General features: G+C 44.9%; 1 protein-coding gene across 3 annotated transcripts in view; it reads left to right on the top strand.

Moving 5' to 3' along the window:
* ABLIM3 (actin binding LIM protein family member 3) overlaps positions 1–14,406 on the top strand; it is a 170,843-nt gene that overhangs the window by 4,918 nt on the left and 151,519 nt on the right. The window lies entirely within an intron of this gene.

Raw genomic sequence — 14,406 nt, 5'->3', positions numbered from 1 at the left:
GCGAGTTTCCATTGGCAGCAGCCTTCTGCCAATCTAGGAGATCTCCATCCTAGGAGATCTCACTGCTATGACAAGGTTTGTTCCCCTCACTCCCTGAAACATATTTAATGTCCTCTTCTGTTTCCAGCTTATATATATGCTGGAAATATATATATATATAAAATCCACGCTGTCTATAAGTTTCCCCACCCAAAGAGTCACCTCACAGCAATGTCAAACACTCACAACTCTAGCATGGGAATGGAAACCATGCTTTATATATGTCAGAGTGGAGCCAGTCCAACCAAGAAATAAGAGGCAAATATCCCTATAGGAAGACATGAAGAAACCAGAGTGTTGAATGGAGATGGTACAGGGCTTGGGAAGTCTCAGCTAAAATTGCTGCTCACCTATGAACCAGTTGCAATATTTCAGCCTCAGTTCCCCATCTTTAAGCTGATATATTTGTGTCCACCATCAAAGATTTGTTGTGATGATCAATAAGATCGGGATCATAAAACATTTTTTTTTGCAAAATAAAATTGCTATTGATCTGATGGCTTCAAAAACATATTTCTCATACTCTCCAGCAGCCAGACAAGAGACAACTGGGCAGGCAGGAACCTCAGTTGATGTAAGTCAGTACCACGCCCTGTTGACTTTAATGGAATTATGCCAGTTTATAGCAGCTGAGTATCTGCCTCATGAATTTCTTTTAAGCCTCTTATTTTTAAGCCATGTGTTACAATAATATCAGGACTTCATCTGGAACAAGTAAGGGAAAGAGAATAGCTGCTTTGTCCTAACACATCCTCCTGCATTGAAACTTCATCAGAGGTCCCTGCACATGAGAAAGTGCCCATGTGGATGCTGAATAAAATTTCCTCTGCATGATAGCAGCACAGTGTGGTGAGCCACCTGTGTGTAGTAGCTCACTATGTGAATTGGACTTCATTGTGTGGCTTTCTCCCTGTTTCTTCAAACCATCAGCAGGATTAGGTGAGATAGTAGTAGTCATGACACTTGTATAGGACTTTCTGAGCATGCGCAGTGCTTCATATGAATTAACTTGAAGAAATCCCTACAACTATCCTGTGAGTTAAGGCAGTGTTGTTCCCCTGCAGTGGAGCTGGGGCTGAAAGGCCTTGCCTAATTCCCCCTAATGAGTTCTTGGCAGAGGTGAGATTTGAACCAGGAAAGTCCTCATTCACAGTTCAGTCTCTGAGTCACACTATGCAACATGATTATTATGTTGCATTGAGAAAGTCAAGGCCACTGGCAAGTTGGGAGGGCGGCAGGATCTGTCACGCAGCTCGTGTCTCTATTCTTCGTGACACAGGCATTGTGACACAATACTACATATCACTCCCTGCAGATATTTGAAAACCGCATGCTTGGCATTTTGTGCCAAGATAAGCTCTGGCCTGGAGGATACTTACTCCATGTACACCTGTTGCCACTTACGTGGACTGCAGTGAGCAAATGATGTAAAGCACACTGGAGTGATGCCACAGAAGAACAGATGCAGTCTTCTCACTGTTACATATGGGGGTCACGACATACAGAGATACAGGAGCTTGCTGGAGAGAGCTACGTGATGAGAAGAAAGGCTCTTTGTTCTTTCATTGATACTGAATTTAATTTGGCATTTTGGAGGGCTGGACTGGAAGCTGTAGCATTGGTATTTACATGTGTAAAGCTATTAATATACCTTCTGTTATAGTTAGCGCTACTAATTAGCTACAGATAGATTCACACAGGTATAAATAGGTACATCAGTGCCTCTGAGCATTTCTGTTGAAGCTGGGTCCCTTGGTGCAAGGCTTTGCTGGGAAACACACAGAAAGTTGCTTTCCAAATCCAGCTGGCCAGTCACTGATATCTCCATTACTAGGATACTGCATATACATCCTTGGCAGAAAAATAGGGATCTCTCACTAATCACACATCCCCTCCTTGCTAACCATGACCCTGCCCCTACTCTTTAAAGTACTTTTTGGCATATCCCTGCATCTTCTGCAGATACATGAATAACATTTTCCACTCATTTCTTTGGGTGGTGGGAGAGGAGAATTTTTTTATGATCTTGCCTGATTGCTTCATATATTCCTGGAAATATTTCAGTGCCTCTTCCCCTCCATTTTTCTTTTTAAATAATGTGCCACATCAAGGCTGCAATAGTAAACACATTTACCTGGGATTAAATCTCATTTGACTCAGCTGGGGCTTACTTCTGTGTAAACATGTATAGAATCACACTTCGTATTTATTTGTGAGTGAATTGATACATGATGGCACAGTCATAATCGAACTAATTTCATTGTATTTGAAGGGGAGGAATCCTGATCTTACAATTGCAAGAAACAGCACAATTAATTAATTAATTAAGGGCACACTCCAGGTCTACTCAGAAGTAAGTCCTATTTTGTTCAATGGAGCTTACTCTCAGGAAAGTGTGGTTAGGATTGCAGCCTAAGTATATCCCTGCCATCTTGTTTCATATTATATAGTGTGTGTTTGTTAATACATAAATAATGTATAAGACAGAACTATGAAGGGATAAACCATAAAGAAATGAGACACGGGGCACTGGTGCTATTGTACTGATGCCAACTTTAACCATACTATTTTGCTTAGCAGAAAGTTCCAGTGATGTCACTGCAACTTACTTCCAATAAATAATCAGAGGATTTGCTATCTTCATCTCTGATCTACCTTCAGTAGCCTCTAAGTACTAGTCTGTGATTACTATTTTGCCTTGTCCACAGGTGTACATATTTGGTCCCTGTTGCGTATATGCGTTGGGCAGAAATGGCTTAAAACAGAGTTGCCAAAGAAAGGCACATTATGCCTCTGAAAGATTCCTAGCCAAATCTAGCACTAGACCAACAAAAGTATGTCGGTCCCAAAATATCCATGTATCTCTACATCCATCAAACAGTCATTATTTTTCCTTCCATGGTTCCATCTTATGTTTTTCCAGCTCATTTAAGAACATTGAAATGAGCATTTCCCTGGTGTAGGGCTGCAGTGAACCAACACTGGTCAGCGAGTGGTCAGTGAGTCACTTTTTGAATGTCCTCCAGGCCTTGTACAACATGATGCCTTGCTGCAGCAGCTTTTGCACAGTGGCTTGCAACATTAACGTCAGCTCTCATATGCACAATAGATTCCAGGTATAATTGTGTGATTGATTCTCCATTGGGGGAAAAAATACTCTAGTGAAAATCCGTCCAAAGGAGATTAAACTGAGCTAACCTCATGAGTATGTGCAGGGCCTATTCTGACCTGAGCTGCAACTAAGGAGCCCTGACCTTCAGCAAATCTTTTCGACCTTCTGCTCTACTCTTTTACAGGAATCTCATTGGGAAACACCTTCTGCTTCATTTTTCTCCTGCTTGTCCTAGGGCAAGGCAAGGCTCATGTGATATGGAAGCTGTTAGTATTACCTGTGTAGGCTGATTAATTTATAGCACAGTCCTATGCACATCTACTCAGAAGTAAGTTCCATTGCGTCCAATGCGGCTTACTCTCAGGAAAGCATGTATAGGATTGCAGCCTAAGACTCTCCATGAGGATGCCATCAAAAGCTATCTCCCAGTGCCAAACTATCCCTTCCCCAGTTGTGACATGTAAAATCACCATCCTGAGTTCCCCCTGTTGTGAGATGTAAAACTCCTTACTGTGCAGATGATTTCTGCCCATTGTTTGTTTCTATGTGGTTGCTTAAAGTTCTTGGTAGCTACTTAGGTGGTGGTGATCTACATGTCTGTGGGTCAAAATCGGAAGCAGCATGATCAGAAAGACCACTGTTTGCAGGCTCACGTCTGTTGCTCTGATCCGAAAAATACTTCTGAAACCTTTCTCTGTGCACTAGCTCTTCTGAATTCCAATGTAGTGCATGAGAAGCCCAGTAAGTAGGGAAATGATTGGCTTTGTACTCCAGCAAGACCTAAGCAGAGTCTGCTTTGCACTCACTCCAGTGTGAAGCCAATCATTCTTGGATTGAGGAAGAGAGGTGGTGGTGGTGGTGGTGGCAGACTTGGGGTAACAGGCAATCTACCACAGACACCATCTGCTTCTAGCAACTGCATGGATTGGCTAGTCCTAGTCAAACTGTATATTGCACTAGGCACATAATTAGAGCTGAAGTTCTTGGATTTCTTTTCAAAACAGGACAGTGTTTCTCAACCAGTGGCACGTGTCACCAGTTGTACTTGATGTGGTGTCCGGTGGTACTTGTTGGATCCCCAGACCTCTGCCACCTGGCAGCAAAACCAGCAATGCAACATGACAAGCAGCAGTAGGAGGCTTAGGGCCTAATCCTATCCAACTTTCCACCACCAGTGCAGCTGCAATGCAGCCCAGAGGTAAGGGAACAAATGTTCCCATACCTTGAGGAGGCCTATGTGTCTGCCCCCTCACAACAGGATGCAGTGCACACACCATTGGCACGACTGCACTGGCATTGGAAAATTGGATAAGATTGGCCCCTTAGGCTGCAATCCTAACCTCACTTTCCTGGGAGTAAGTCCCATTGAACACAATAAGACTTACTTCTGAGAAGACCTGATTAGGCTTGTGCCCTTAGTTTGGTAGGCAGAGCTGCAGCATATGCACTTTTTGAACACTTGAAAAAGCCCTCCTGTTCACCCTGAGCCTCTTACCAGAGTTTGTCGCATTGCCTCCCAAACCAGAAGTAACTGGCAATTACATCATTGCCAGTTATTTACGGTGGTACTTCTAGTAGATCAGGGGTCAGGGAACTTTTTTACCTCTTACCCCCCAAAAAATTTATAAACGCAGACGTTACCCCCTTGATTTGAAAGTAAGGAAATCATACATCCAATAACATTTTGAATTCAACTTGCCCCCCCCCCCCCGGAGGACAGTATCTTCGCAAGTCTTTTGCATACAACAGAATCCCCCATACAGAGGTGTGGCTGCCCCAGTATAGGTAGCCAGTAGCCAAGTGATGCCTCAGTATAGGTAGTCAGTAGCCAGATGACCCCCCAGTATAGGTAGTCAGTAGCCAGATGACCCCCCAGTATAGGTAGTTAGTAGCCCGGTGATCCCCCCAGTATAGGTAGTCAGTAGCCAGATGACCCCCCAGTATAGGTAGTTAGTAGCCCGGTGATCCCCCCAGTATAGGTAGCCCAACGATGCCCCCAATAAAAATAAATAAACAATACTCACCTTACCTCGATCCCACGTCGGTCGGCGCGGCTTTTCTTCTTCCTCCCGCTCTGTCCGCTCGGCGGGAGACACTGACGGCCCGGCGCTGTGTGATGACATCATCACTACAGCGCCGGGCAGCTCCAGTCTCCCGCACAGAGCGGAGAGAGCGGGCGGCTGCGATACACGCAGGCTGTGGATACAGCCTGAGTGTATCGCCTGCTCCCTTCCGCTCACCGCATCTGAAGGTGAGCGGAAGGGAGCAGGGCAGCGGGCGGTGTGCACACAGCGCACCAGCCCGCTGCCGGCCCCCTGGAGCGGGTGGAGAGCGGGTGCGCTGACTCCCTCCGCTACCTCCCCGCCCGGCGCCCGCACACAGTTAGGTAAGGCAACCTTACCTATCGCTTCTTCGTCTGACACTCCTCGCAGGCAGACTGAAGATGGCGGCTCTGGATCAGGTGGTACCCGCTCTCTCTACAGCGCTTGCGCCATACACGTAAACGCTGGAGCAGTCCACTGAGAGAGCGGGGGGGGGGGAGCAGTGCAGAGAAGGAGGATGCGGTGACACTGACACACACTGACACTGGCCGTCCGTGCTATAATGGACCGTAATAACTGCTGCTATGCCGATAGTTCCGCCATTGGCCAGCGCAACCTCCTCATTACCCCCAGATTTTCACTTTTACCCCATTTGGGGTAATTTACCCCTGTTCCCCGACCACTGTAGTAGATGGACCATGTGAAGTGGTACGGCAGAGGACAAACTTGAGAAATGCTGAAATAGAAGATGCAGTTTGAGCGGGAGGGGGGCTTCAGCTCTTTGCCCCCACCATATTCCCAATCAGAATCCATCTCTTCTGCTGTTCTCTCCAGGGGGAATAATCCCATTGAAACAAATGAGAGCCTTCTCATTAGGGCAGATAGCACCTTGGAGTGATCCAGCTTGTTACTGTGATGGGGCAAAAGGTTAAAGTCCTCCTTCCTCCCTGCCACAGTCAAAATCCAAGTCAGCAACTTCAGTTTCGGAAAAAAAAAAAATCACCATCTCTAAGGATGTGCTTAATGTAACATGTCACTTAACCCTCAGATAGCCGCCGTCCACAACAGTATGGCTCACAATGGCATTGCAACAGAGAGGCTGACTCTACTGGCCAAATAAATGAGAGGCATATGTGGAAGTAGCAGGCACTCATCCTTTTAGAGAGCTTCCTGCACACACAACATAGCTCATGTTGATTTCACAATCTGTCTTATCAGATTTCAGAGGGGAGAAAGAAAAATGCCTTCTTTCCATGATGGGGGTTTTCTTCAGAGATGCCCTTGAGAACAGCACAAGGGCACTAAGATGAGGTGTTGGTTGGAAAACTTGAAGCAGTTCAGTATCTTTAATGCCAGTCTCTGGATGGAATGAGATCGGGGTCATGCATTCAGAGGAATACTTGCCTGATCACCACGTCATAGCAGCAGAGGTTGTATGTTAAGTACCTTATAGGAACAAGAACACTGAATGACTATTTTTGTTTTCTAAATCAGGATCCCAGTTACGTCTGCTAAGTGTCATTACAGAGTAATCTCCAGGGACATGTGTTTACCAGCAAACTCTATTAAGGCCCCCTGTAATTAAACAAGAATTGCAGGGCAATCCTGTGCATTTGTACACTGTTACATATCTCTTGCTGAAAATCTTGGGCATGGTTTTCTGTGATCACACATTATGAGAGACTTTGTGAGAGTGTTGTTACTGTGCCAGGGATTTGCTTGCATGTGTAGAAGATTACATAGGATCAGCTTTTGTAGAGGGACATGATGAAGGAAACTAACAGTGATTGGGTGGTGGTGATGATAGGCAATCATTGAGGGGGAGGCTTCAACATATGCATGTGCTTTTGTTAATGTCCTTCCTTGCAGTGAATGGCAGTTCTGCGATTGGTCATTTTCCTCAGTTTTCATTATGGCCTCTAATCTGCCAGCGTACATGTGACATTTTCATGTTAAAAAGAAATGGGACACCATTGAGACAAGGCACTGCTTGGAATGTTTTTGGCTTTCCCTTGCAGTCTGCTTGCAATAATATAAAGAAAAAAATCATGTGGTTATTGAAGAACTCCAGTGGTCTCCTACCCTTTTTGGCTGGTGGAGCCCAGAAATTCAGGTAAAGAATGTGTGGCTTTTCTGTGAATCAGTGGGCTGACCATCCAGTCTCAGTAACTTGTTCAGCAGCTGCTTCACTGTGCCATTTGATGTGCTTTGAGATTATCCCATGAACTGGATCTATTAAGGAATCCAGGGCCCAACTAACAAGATTGTCTTTGAATGTGGAACACGTACGATGGCCTTATCCTGAATCTGATTATTAACCCATCTAGGTCAGTATTATCTATGCTGATTGGCAGTAGATCTCCGGGGTTTCTGGCTTAGGGGTCTTTCCCAGCCCTAGCAGGAGATGTTGGGGATTGAAACAGAAGCCTTCAGTAAACAAAGTATGTGCTCTACCATTAAGCAGTGGCCCCTCCAATGTGCTGGAAGTATGGCACATACTGACAAAACTGTTTTCATATTTCCAATGAGAATGGTTCCATCTGTTGGTTTCATCCTATAGATACATGACAAGTTCTGTCCAAATTGGATCCTAGTAAGAAAGAAATGTAATGTTTTGCACATGCGGCAGGATTGTGCAACTTGTGATCCACCAAGTTAAAGACAGCCAACCAGCTAGTAGTCTATCAAGTGCTTGACAACATCCTGTTTTTGCAGGCCTGGGCAGGTAGCAAATAAAAAGCAGTTGCTGTCAGATAAGGTTGCCAAACGATATTTGGCTTGGTGGGTTCTTACAGGTGATGGGAGGCCTGCATTACTGAAAACTGCTAATAAAAAATATTCTGCCAGCAGCATGTACTTTTCCATCCCAAGGCTGACCTACTAGTTATCTCAAACATTTCCCCCTTGGGCCCTCTGGCAGAACAGGCAGCCCCTCTGAGGCCAGGAAGATACAAAGCCATCTAATTCCACTCCTACAGACTGATGAATATCAAAGCATCGAGCCAAATGGAGAAACTGAATTAAGTACTCAGCATGCTCAGTTAAAAATGAGAACAACTTTTCTAATGATATCAGCACACTTAATTTAAACAAGTAATCATATTTGTGATGGTAGCTGGGTGGACTTGCATATTCTAGAGAACAGTTGTCAATGAGGAGGCAGCCTAAAGGTTAAAGGTTTCTGGTTAAAAAAAAATCAGTGCATCTGGTGATGCTTCTGATGAAGTGGACTTTGTTTCTTGCAGAACTTATTCTGAAATATATGTGTTAGCTTTTAAGGTGTTATGAGGGTCTTAATTTGTATCAGAAAAAAAAGTCTGTCCCCCTGAACATCTCTAAAATCCAGTAAGTCAGTACAGGGAAACCCACTGGGTGACTGCTGCAGCGTGAAATCCTATTGAGACAGAACCTTTATGAACATGCTTATAGCAGCGATTCTCAAACATTTCAGCACTGGGACCCACTTTTTAGAATGACAATCTGTTGGGACCCGCCGAAAGTGATGTCATTCACCTGGAAGTGATGACATGACTGAAAGTGACATCATCAAACAGGAAAGTTTTTAACAATCCTAGGCTGCAATCCTATCCACACTCACCCAGCAGTAAGCCCCATTGACTATCATTGTTAAAAGCATATACATAGTAGCCTGTTAAAAGTACAGATCTGAAACATTTCCTCAGGTTCAGTCACATACCATGGTAACACCAAGTCTAATATATTAAAAATAGAATATTGAAATGAATGGGGACCCACCTGAAATTAGCTCGTGACCCACCTAGTAGATCCTGACCCACAGTTTGAGAAGCACTGGTTTACAGCATCTAACTATTTATTTTTGATCAAGACCAAGATCATTCTCTCCTTTCACAAATTATCTTGAGATGTAAAATGATGTAACATTTTCAGGGTGGTTGGTGATAAGAATTGATGCAACAAGAAACTATTGGCCCAATCCTATCAAGGCTTTACAATGAAGGATCTTGTGATCCATCCGTGTAAGGCCAGGACTGCTATTACGTGAGCCATTCCAACAGTGAGTCGCTCGCTACCAATGGTGTGGAAGTTGAAAAACGCTGTGCTGGCAGCAGCGGGTCACAGAACCTTAACTGGGACAGGTAGGTTAGTGGATGGGACAGTTAAAGGGAGGATCAGGGTGAGGATCAGGATCTCGGCAGCAGTGACATCCATGAGATCCTTTGCCCCCATCCTGAGCCCAAGGTGTCTGCTTGGACCTACTGCATTTGCACCAGCTAAATAGCTGGTGTGGATCCAAGTAGGTCCATTGGGGCCCAGGCAGCGGCAGACTGTGTAAGCAAAAAAATTCTTTACTTGCATCTCTGCTGCCTTGGCCCCAGCCAGCCCATGGGATGCAGTAAAGACTATTTCGGTGCCACTGCATTGCACAGGCCAGCCTTGGATAGTATTGAACTGTAAAGCTGCAATCCTATGCACACTTGCCTGGGAGAAAGCCCCACTGAACTCAATAGGACTCACCTCTGAGTATGTATGCATAGGATTGACTGTACTGGACTTGTCTACTTATGATTGGCTTCTATCTGCTGCTTTTATGCTGCTTATTGGACCATACTTGTCCAATTGACCGCCTCTTTGTGTGATTAGGATGTGCTTGTTCTGTGAGCATGCACATCCTGTGTCCCCCCCAATCATGCTTAGGTGCACATTGCGTAATTGCTTGAGGAAGAGGTTCATCTGAACTGCCCCAGTGCACATGACAAATGCTAGTTTATTATTTTTAATAATAAGAATATTTATATACTGGAGAGCCAGGATGGTATAAAGGTTTGGGAGCTGGACTTAGACCTGGAATATCCAGGTTCAAATCCCCTCTCAGCCATGAAGCTTCCTGGGTGACCTTAGGCCGGTCACTATCTTTCAGTAGCCTCTCATTCCAGGAAAGTAGCAGGATGTGCATGTGCATGGAGCACATATGTCCTAATCCCATGAAGGTGGGGGGGGGGTCAAAAGAGTGTTGCCCAAAGCAACCCTGTGGCCAATCCCATGATGTACACTCTAGGCTTGCTGCTGTTGTTCTTGCTATTACAGGTCATTATCTTGCTATTCCCCCACTGGCAAAATTCCCATGTAATTATTCATGCAGCCTCGTTCACATGATCAACAGATGAAACTGTTCTTGAATTGTACCACTTCGGGTGGGAGAATCACATATTTGTTTGCTTCCTACACAGGGAAAACTAGATGTCAGAGAGAGAGAGATGTTCTTGATATGCCTTTTTTGCATGTGGAGGGATTTGGAAGGAGGCAGAGGAAACATTTAAATCTGCAATCCCTACATGGAAAGTGGAAGTGGAAAAGTCTAGGAATGATTTTAATCCCTGACCAGTGTGTGTAAATTGCGTAGGTGCATGTAAGACAAATACAGGAAAGCTCCAGGAAGGCCATATGGGATTTTCGATTGCGTGACAGATCATGTACTTTAGAAATAAAAGTTGGAGAGGAGAAAATGAAATAAATAAAAGAGGAGAAATGGTGAATATTCTGGGCATTGTTCCTCACCAAGTTTGTAGCAGTCAAAGTGACTCATCACCTCTGAATCTAAAACAAACCTGTCCTCATAAATCTTACTCCTCTGCAGATAAGCGTCTGCCAAAATCAGATATGAGATAGCAGTATTTGACATCTAGTAGTATATAGTAGTTGACATGATATTTTATATTTAACAGTATGTGGTATTTGACAATTGACAATCTGTGGTACTCAATACTTGGTGCCGGCTGCTTAGCATCAGATAGAGTTGCATATTTGTCAGTCACTGCGTGGTATCTAATCTCTGACTGTCATTGTCCGCTAGCCTGTATTTCATGGTCAGTAACAAGGGATAGTCTGCATCATATAATTCATTATTTTTCATTTTTATTCAACATGTGGTATACTTTGTTCTCCGATAGTGGCTTTCCCTTCTTCCTCAAAGACATTTGTTGCAATCTGTCAAGTGTCACTGCTGGAATTTCCTAGCATCACAGCTGTTGTCAGTGTTGCCAGGGATGGTGTGCAATGGCAGGGTGTGACGGGAAGACTGAACATGTGTTTCAAGCACCAAACAAGGTTTTAAACTAAGAATAATATGCTTGTACAATACAAGAATTAAAGATGGAAAGACATGTGTGAACTTTGTTTCTGGCCCTCCATAATCAGTCAGGGAGATTCTAGAGCAGCTATTTTCAACCATTGTGCTGTGGCACACTAGTGTGCCATGAATGGTCTGCAGGTGTGCTGTGGGAGTTTGCAGGAGGGCCATATATTACTAGGGCCATTGGGAGATGTGAGCCCCTGGCTCAGCAGTGCAGTGTGCCTTATTAATTGTCAAAAAATTGATGGTGTGCCTTGACAATTTTATTGTCTTCTAGGTGTGCCATGAAATGAAAAAGGTTGAAAATCACTGTTCTAGAGGAACTCCAGAGGGAACCTTCCACTGATAGGTTTATAAACACTTGATAAGCTGGCTGCCTCCACTACCCTGTTGAGTAGTTGAGGAGAAGCTACCAAACTTCTAGTTCTGATTAAATACCTAGAGATGCAGGGGAGTAGTTGAAGTTCTGTCACCACTTGCAGGACCATGCAGGGCCTATACAGATGACCAAAATACCTCTCAGTGTGAGATCTCTCACTCTCGGGCAGGTCAGTTGTGTGTATCATCATCTCGCAAAGTGGTAAGGAGAATTTTACCACATATCAGGGACAGAAGCGTGATTATATACGTACATACTGACATGTGGGAAAAAATGGCCAGTAATAAATGTCTTAGCAGCCAGCTTGCCAAGTGGTTATGTGGACACCATTTTAAGAACATAAGAACAGCCCCACTGGATCAGGCCATAGGCCCATCTAGTCCAGCTTCCTGTATCTCACTGCGGCCCACCAAATGCCCCAGGGAGCACACCAGATAACAAGAGACCTGCATCCTGGTGCCCTCCCTTGCATCTGACATAGCCCATTTCTAAAATGAGGAGGTTGCACATACACATCATGGCTTGTAACCCGTAATGGATTTTTCCTCCAGAAACTTGTCCAATCCCCTTTTAAAGGCATCCAGGCCAGATGCCATCACCACATCCTGTGGCAAGGAGTTCCACAGACCAACTGTGACATTTGCTATCCTCCAATCTTCTGGCACCATGGCCGTTTTGAGGGACAAGTTGCATATTTTAGTCAAGAGATCAGCAACTTCATTCTTCAAATCCTTAATAACTCTTTGGTGGATACCATTTGGGCCTGGTGACATTGATTTTCAATTTATCAATGAGGTCTGAAACATCTTCTCTTTTAACCTCTATCTGACTTAATTCCTCAGTCAGGAGGGGTCATTCGGGCAGCGGTATCTGCCCGAGGTCTTCTGCCATGAAGACAGATGCAAAGAACTCATTCAATTTCTCTGCCATCTCTAAGTCTCCTTTTATCTCCCCTTTCCCTCCCGCACCATCCAGAGGGTCAACCGCTTCTCTGGTAGGTTTCCTGCTTCTAACATATTTGAAGAAGCTTTTATTATTTCCCTTAATGCTGCTGGCCATGCGTTCCTCATAGTATCTCTTGGCCTCCCATATCACCTTCTTTCATTTCTTTTGCCACAGTTTATGTTCCTTTTTATTCTTTTCATTAGGGCAAGATTTCCATTTACAGAAGGAAGCTTCCTTGCCCCTTACGGCCTCTCTAACCTGACTGGTTAGCCGTGCGGGTACCCTCCTGGACTTAGTCAAGCCCTTCTTCCTTTGCGGTATACACTTCTGCTGGGCCTCTATTACTGTTGATTTGAGCAACCTCCATGCACTCTGGAGAGATTGGACTCTTTTTACCTTCCCTTTCAACCTCCTTCTAACCAGCCTCCTCATTTGATGGAAGTTCCCTTGTCGGAAGTCAAGGGTTTTTTTGAGAGATTTGCCCAGTATTCTTCTCCCGACGTGCATGCCGAAACGGATCGCAACATGATCACTGTTCCCCAACGGCTCAGTAACTTTGACATCTCTAACCAGGTCCTGAGTACCGCACAATATTAAATCCAGAGTTACCTGTCCTTTGGTGGGCTCCATGACTAGCTGCTCTAAGCACTAAGCTGCTCATGTAGCATGTCAAGGAATCCAGTCTCCTTTTCGAGAGCAGAACACAAATTGACCCAGTCTATATGAGGATAATTGAAGTCCCCCATGATTACAACCCTGTCCCTCCTTGTCACCTCCCTGATCTGTTTCCTCATTTCCAGGTCCCCTTCCGGTTTCTGGTCTGGAGGACGATAGTATGCCCCCAGTATTACATCACTCCTCAGGCCTGGTAATTTAACCCACAGAGATTCTACAGTGGAGAATAATTTAACCCATAGAGATTCTGTGGAGTCAAAGCCACCTTCAATCTCTACTTTGCTGGATTCTATCCCTTCCTTAACATAAATGGCCACCCCACCTCCAACACGCCCCTGCCTGTTCCTCCTGTAGAGTTTATAGCCCGGGATTGCGGTATACCACTGATTCTCTGCATTCCACCAGGTTTCCGTCATGCCCATTATGTCAATGTTTTCCCTTGTCACCAGACATTCCAGTTCTCCCATCTTTGCTTGGAGACTTTGGGCATTTGCATAAAAGCATCTGCACATGGAATGCCCCAGGATGGGCTGCTTATTAGCTCCTTTATCCCTGCATCCTCTCATTGTGCCAAACCATCTATCACATTGCATTACGCTACCATTCCCAATTTCTTCTTCTACTCTGTCTTTGCCTTGTTGTTCTCTAACCTCCCCATCCTCGTCCCATAGGAATGAGGAGTCCCAAACCGGATGCCCCTTGGCTCCTGTTGGACTTCCCCAGGGATCAGTTTAAAAGCTACTCTGCCATCTTTTTAATGTTATGCGCCAGCAGTCTGGTTCCATTCTGGTTCAAGTGAAGCCCATCCCTCTTGTACAGGCCCCGCTTGTCCCAGAACGTTCCCCAGTACCTAACGAATCTAAACCCCTCCTCCTTACACCACTATCTCATCCACGCATTGAGACCCCTGATCTCCGCCTGCCTAGCTGGTCCTGCACGTGGAACAGGTAGCACTTCAGAGAACGCTACCTTTGAGATCCTGGCTTTCAGCTTCCTAACTAATAACCTAAATTTGGCCTTCAGGACCTCCCAGCTACACTTGCCCACATTGTTGGTGCCAACATGCACCACAACCACTACCTCCTCCCCAGCACTATCTACC

This window comes from Tiliqua scincoides, chromosome 2 (genome assembly GCF_035046505.1).
Source record: "Tiliqua scincoides isolate rTilSci1 chromosome 2, rTilSci1.hap2, whole genome shotgun sequence".
In the NCBI taxonomy this organism is placed as follows: domain Eukaryota; kingdom Metazoa; phylum Chordata; class Lepidosauria; order Squamata; family Scincidae; genus Tiliqua; species Tiliqua scincoides.
Note: the sequence above shows the minus strand (reverse complement) of the source record. Positions and strands in the feature narration are given on the sequence as shown.